General features: G+C 36.1%; 1 pseudogene; it reads right to left on the reverse strand.

Annotated features, from left to right (window-relative positions):
* Positions 1 to 5870: 5870 nt before the first annotated feature.
* Positions 5871 to 6430, reverse strand: LOC104866014 (annotated as a pseudogene).
* Positions 6431 to 6707: the final 277 nt, after the last annotated feature.

Consider the following 6707-nt stretch of genomic DNA (forward strand, 5'->3'; position numbering starts at 1 on the left):
CTCTTACCATGTTGGGCCATATATATATATGTATATATGTGTGTGTGTGTGTGTGTGTGTATAAACAATCACTTCTGTAAAGGCACTTTCTCTAAATGCTGCCACATTCAGAAGTCCTAGGGGTAGAGTCTGAAGGTGTGAAATTTGGAGAGACAAAATTTAGCCCATAACACTTACCTTCCGAAGTTATGTAGTTTACAAGATACTGGTAAGCCAAGTGTGGTGTTATGTGGCTGTAATCCCAGAACTTCAAAGGCTGAGTCAAGAAGATAGCTGCTACCTCAAGGCCAACCTGGACGACATAGTGTGGCCCTGTCTTAAAAAATAAATTGGGATTTTTTTTTGTCCTGATTTAATATTCATTTAAAACTATAAACTTTTCTAAGAAGTTAAGTATTCCAAAGTATCTGCTTTTTACTCCTTTCTTCAAGGTGTGTTTTTTGTTTTGCACTTAATCCCTTTAAGGAAGAGCTTGTGGGAGACAAGTTTCTTTGTATTATTTTAAAACAGTTTTATGTTGCATTTTTTTCTTCAGGGATGAAAAATCAGGGCAAGAAATTTTAATCTAAGAGCTATATTTTCCTACATAGTGAAAAATTTTGCATCATTCACTGGCATCTATTAATGTTGGCACAATATTTTTTTTATTTTAAATTGAATTTATTGGTACATTCTAGGTAGACAGTACAGTTGCATTCATTACTGGGATCTTGTACCTTTACATGACATGTCTTGGTTCTCATTTTTTCCCCTTGTTCCCACCCTCCCTTCACCCCCTCCTCTCCCCACCTTCAAACACTTTAATTCCATTTTTATATTTTCTCATTTTTTTTTCTTTTTCCCTTATTCCCCTTTCCCTATCCTTCTCACTGTTTCTACACCTTTGGTCCTTTTCTTCCTATTTCATATTGTTAATTGCCCTATTAGGATCTTGAGTACTATTTTAGTTATTCACACCAGAGAAACTATTCAGTATTTGCATATGTGTGACTTATATATTTCATTTAGGAGTATATCCTCAAAATGTACCAATTTACCTATGAATGAATCTACTTTCTCATTCTTTATGGCTGAGTAGTAGTCCATTTTATAGAAAAACCACATCTTCTTTATCCAGTTTCCAACTAATGGGCAGATGGGCTGTTTGCAAGATTTAGCTATTACAAACTGTGCCACTACAAACATGGGTGTGCATATATCACTGTGATATGATTCTTTGAATTCTTTTGGGAAGATACCCAACAGAGGGATGGCTAGGTCAAATGGAACCTCTAATCCTAGTTCTTTGAGGTATCTCCATGTTGACTTCCATAGTGGTTGCACCAGTCTGCACTCCCACCAACAATGGAAAAGGGTTCCTTTCTCCCCACAACTGTGCCAACATTTATTGCTGTGTGATTTCTTGATAGCAGCCATTCTTTGTGGGGTGAGGTGAAATCTCAGAGTTGTTTTCATCTGCATTTCTCGAATGACCAGTCATGTGAAGCATTTTTTCACATATTTACTTGCTGCTTTTATTTCTCTGTCTGAGAAATGTCTGTTCATTTCAGATTCCCGTTTTAGAATTGGGTCTTTATAGTTGGGGGCAGTGGTTGTTTTGAGTTCTTTATATATTTTAGATAATAGTCCTTTGTCTGAGGAGCAGCTGGTAAAGAGTTTTTCCCACATTGTAGGTTGTCTCTTAGTTCTGTTGATGTTTTCTTTTGCAGTGCAGAAGATTTTTCATAAGATGAGATCCCACTTGTTGATTCTTTCTGCTAGTTCCCGTGCTACTTAGGATTTGTTCATAGTCTTTTCCTATGCCAATGTCTTCCAGAGTTCTGCCTAACTTATCTTCCAGCAAGTTTAGTGTTTCTTTTTTATATTTAGATCTTTAATCCACTTGGATTTTAATTTAGTGCATGGGGACAGATAAGGGTCTAGTTTTAATCATTTGCAGGTTGAGATCCAGTTTTTCCAACACCATTTATTAAAGAGGCCATCTTTCGTCCAGTGGGGATGGTCAGCTCCTTTGTCAAAGATGACCATAGCTGAGTACATCTGGGTTTGTTTTTGTGTCTTCCAATCTATTCCACTGATCTTCAGGTCTGTTTCTTTGCCAGTACCATGCTGTTTTTATCACAGTGGCTTTGTAGTGTAGTTTCAAATTGGGAATTGTTATACTCGTGGCCATGTGTCTATTGCCTAGAATGACTTTTGCTATTCTAGGTCTCTTATGCTTCCAAATGAAGTTTTGGATTCTTCTTTCTAGTTCTTTGAAGTATTGTGCTGGGATTTCTATTGGCATTGCATTGAAACTGTATAGCAGTTTTGGTAGTATGGCCATTTTCACTATGTTGATTTTTCCTACCCAGGAGCAGGGGACATCTTTCCATTTTCTTATGTCCATTTCAGTCTCTTTTTTCAGAGTGCTGTAGTTTTCAATGTGGAGGTCTTTTGCTTCTTTTGTTAAATTGATTCCCCTATACTTCATTTTTGGGGTGCTGTTGTGAAATGAATTGTTTCCCTAATTTCTTTTGCAGTGGATCTGTTGTTTGTGTACAAGAAGGCTATTGATTTTTTGAGTGTTGACCTTGTATCCAGCTACTCTGCTGAAAGTGTCAATTAAGTCTAGAATTGTTTTGGTGGAAGTTTTGGAGTCTTCAATGTAGAGTATCATATCGTCAGCAAATAATGACAGTTTAACTTCTTCCTTTCCTATCTTTATTGCTTTAATTTCTTTCTCTTGTCTAATTACTATAGCTAATGTTTTGAGAACTATATCAAAGAGGAGTGGTGATAGTGGGCATCCTTGTCTTGTTCCTGATTTTAAAGTGATGGTTTTCAGTTTTGGGCCATTTAATATGATATTGGCTATTGGTTTTTCATAGATAGCCTTTATTAAGTTGAGACATAGACCATCTATTCCAATTTTTTGCAGAGTTTTTATCATGAATGGGTGTTGAATTTTGTCAAATTTTTTTTCTGCATCTATCGAAAGGATCATGTGGTTCCTGTCCTTGACTTTGTTAATATAGTGTATTATATTTATTGATTTACATATGTTGAACCATCCTTGCATACCTGGAATAAATCCAACTTGTTCAAATGTATGATCTTCTTGATGATCCTCTGTATTCTGTTTGCTAGTATCTTTGAGGATTTTTGGATCTATATTCATTAAGGAGATTGACCTGTAGTTCTCCTTTTTAGTTACATCTTTCCCAGATTTGGGAATCAAAGTGATATTTGCTTCCAGGAATGAATTTGGAAGTATTGCTTCTCTTTCAATTTCATTGAAAAGTCTGAAGAGTAATGGCAGTAGATCTCTAAATGTCTTGTAAAATTCAGCAGTGAATCCATCAGGACCTGGGCTTTTCTTTGTTGGTAAGTTTTTAATTACATTTTCAATTTCACTGATTGTGATTGGGGTGTTCAAAATGTTTTTATCTTCTTCGTTCAACTTTGGTAATTCATAAGTATCTAGAAATCTGTCCATTTCTTCTGTGTTTTCCATTTTATTAGAGTACAGGTTCTGATAGTATGTATTAATGATCCTCTGGATTTCTGTGGGATCTGTTGTGACTTTGCCTTTTTCATTCCTGATTGCATGAATCTGAGCCTTTTCTTTCCCTTTTTTTTTTGATAAGGTTTGCTAAGGGTTTATCCATTTTATTCTTTCAAAAAACCAACTCTTTGATTCTTTTATTTTTTGTATCATTTTCTTAGTTTTCATTACATTGATTTCTGCTCTAATCTTTATAATTTCCTCTCTTGTTTGAGCTTTGGGTTTTTCTTGCTTTTGTTTTTCTAGGAGTCTAAGAGTCATTGTTAGGTTGTTTATTTGAGTTTGCTCTATTTTCCTAATGTGGACATTCAGTGCTATGAATTTTCCATGTAGTACTGCTTTCATTGTGTCCCATAGATTCCTGTATGTTGTATTGTAATTTTTGTTTATTTGTAAAAACTGTCTGATTTGGTCTTTAATTTCCTCTGTGATCCATTGATTGTTCAGGAGAGTATTATTGAATTTCCATGTGTTTGTGAAGTTCCTATGGTTTCTTATGCTATTGATCTCCAGCTTTACTGCACTGTGATCTGATAATATGCAGAGAATAACTTCAATTCTTTTGCATTTATTTAAACCTGTTTTGTGAGCTAGTATGTGATCTATTTTGGAGAATGACCCATGTGTAGCTGAAAAGAATGTATATTCTTATTTTGTGGGGTGGAACATTCTATACACGTCTAATAAGTTCATATGTTCAAAAGCTTGGTTCAATTCTAGTATTTCATTGTTGATTTTTTGCCTAGATGATCTGTCTATTTGTGATAGTTGAGTATTCAGATCCCCCTCTACAATTAATTGTATTAGTAGTTATTTGGTATTTCATGTTACTTAATATTTGTTTTATATAGCTGGGGGCATTTATATTTGGTGCATATATGTTTATGATTGTCATTTCTTCCTCTTGGATTGTTCCCTTTACAAGGATGTAGTGGCCTTCTTTGTCTCTCAATCAGTTTTGGTTTGAAGTTTGCTTTGTCTGCAAATAAGATTGCTACCCCTACTATTTTCTGGGCTCCTATCACATGGAGGATTATTTTCCATCTGTTCACTTTCAGTCAATGGGCCTTTTTTTGCACTAGGTGTGTTTCTTGTATACAACACATTGTTGGATTTTGCTTCTTAATCCATTCTGCCAATCTATTTCTTTTGATTGGTGAATTGCGGCCATTGACACTGATGGTTATAACTGATATGTACTTACTTATTATTGTCACGTTATTGTCCTTTTATTGACTCTTTTTATTTTTTTGTCTTCTCCTTTTAGTTTCTTGCCTTGGCAATTTGATTTGCTCTGTTGGGCCTCCTGGTGTTGTGATCTTCATTGTCTTTTCCTAGGATATTGTTTAAAATTCTTTGTAGTGCTGGTATAGTATTCATGAAGTTTCTCAAGTGTTCTTTATCATGGAAGTATCTTATTTCTCCATCCATTTTGAAAGAGAGTTTTGCAGGATACATCAGTCTTGGTTGTAGGTTGTTTTCTTTTAGGACTTGAAATACCTCCCTGCAGGCTCTCCTTGACCTGAGGGTTTGTGTTGAAAAGTCTGCTGTAATTCTGATGGGCTTTCCTTTGCTTGTGATTTGTTTCTTTTCTCTTACTGCTTGTAGTATTTTGTTCTTCTGGTGGGTTTCTGGAATCTTGATTATTATATGTTTAGGTGTAGATTTTTTTTATTGTGGCTAGTTGGTGTCCTATATGCCTCGCTTATCTGTGTGTCTAATTTTTCCCCTCTGTTTGGGAAGTTTTCAGTTATTAATTCTTTGAACAGCTGTTTTAAGTCATTTGCATTTTCTCCTGGTACTTCATGGCACTACTATATAGAAAACAAGTACAGTCTAGTTAGAAAACCAACTGGACTCTAAACTACACATACCTTAATGACAAGACTCCCCATCACTTATAAATGTAAAACAATTTAATTTAAAAATGTTGACACTACAATATATAAAATAGCTATTATAAATGCACATAGTGTATTCTATAGCTGTCAGGTTTACTTTTTTTTTTTAAGGAAACTGTAAGTTACACTGTGGTTAAGACTTGTATCTTCACCCTTGAAAAAACCCACATTCTACCACAGTGATGTATGGTGAGACTTAACAGCCCCAATTGTTAAACACTTGGATCAAGTCATAACCAGTTTTATTGCAAAAGGACCCTGTACACATTTATCAATTCTAGTACCTTATTAGGTACCCAACAAGTCATTAACATACAGAAATATGCATCATGAGAAGCAAGAAATATCAGCCATCCCTTCTGCCTATTAGCAACTCATCACTCCTGAGCAACAGTGCTCACATCACTGAGGTCTGTGAACAATCACTTTTCGCATTCATCCTGAGTGAAAGATGGAATGACTTAAGTACAAATGCAACATATTATAAATAATTTCTTATAAAAAAAGTCACAAATTAAACCAAAGTATTTTACAGGATTTACTACAAAAGGCCATAAAAATTGCCTTCACTTAAGCTCTCTCTCCCCGTATCCGGCGGGCCAACTGGATGTCTTTGGGCATGATGGTGACTCTCTTGGCATTGATGGCACACAGATTAGTATCTCCAAATAAGCCCAGCAAGAATGCTTCACTAGCCTCTTGCAGGGCACCAATGGCTGCACTCTGAAACCTCAAGTCGGTTTTGAAATCCTGGGCAATTTCTCTCACCAACCTCTGGAAAGGCAGCTTCCGAATGAGGAGCTCAGTAGATTTCTGGTAATGATGAATCTCTCGAAGTGCCACAGTACCGGGCCTGTAGCGATGAGGTTTCTTCACCCTGCCAGTAGAGGGGGCGCTTTTCCTGGCAGCTTTAGTAGCCAGTTGTTTTTTGGGGGGCTTTCCCACCAGTGGATTTAGGAGCAGTCTGCTTGGTTCGGGCCATTTTCCTCTACCCAGTGCCGAAGCCTTCGGCCAATTCTCCTACCGCCGCTCCTGCGTTCAGCAGAGACGCAGTCGCCTAAAGCAAAACTGGCACTACCCCAATGACCAACTAAACAGCTCTCCACAATGTTTTGTTTGTTGGTTTCCTTCAACATATTCTTTTTTTTTTCTGTGACCACTTTTAAGGAATTTAAAAAAGACTTTTTGCTGTATATTTTCACCACCATATATTTTATTTATGTTTATTTTTGTACATGTTTTCTGTACATAATGCTTGC

Source organism: Fukomys damarensis, unplaced genomic scaffold (assembly GCF_012274545.1).
Source record: "Fukomys damarensis isolate Sample0158 unplaced genomic scaffold, DMR_v1.0_HiC HiC_scaffold_18, whole genome shotgun sequence".
Classification (NCBI taxonomy): domain Eukaryota; kingdom Metazoa; phylum Chordata; class Mammalia; order Rodentia; family Bathyergidae; genus Fukomys; species Fukomys damarensis.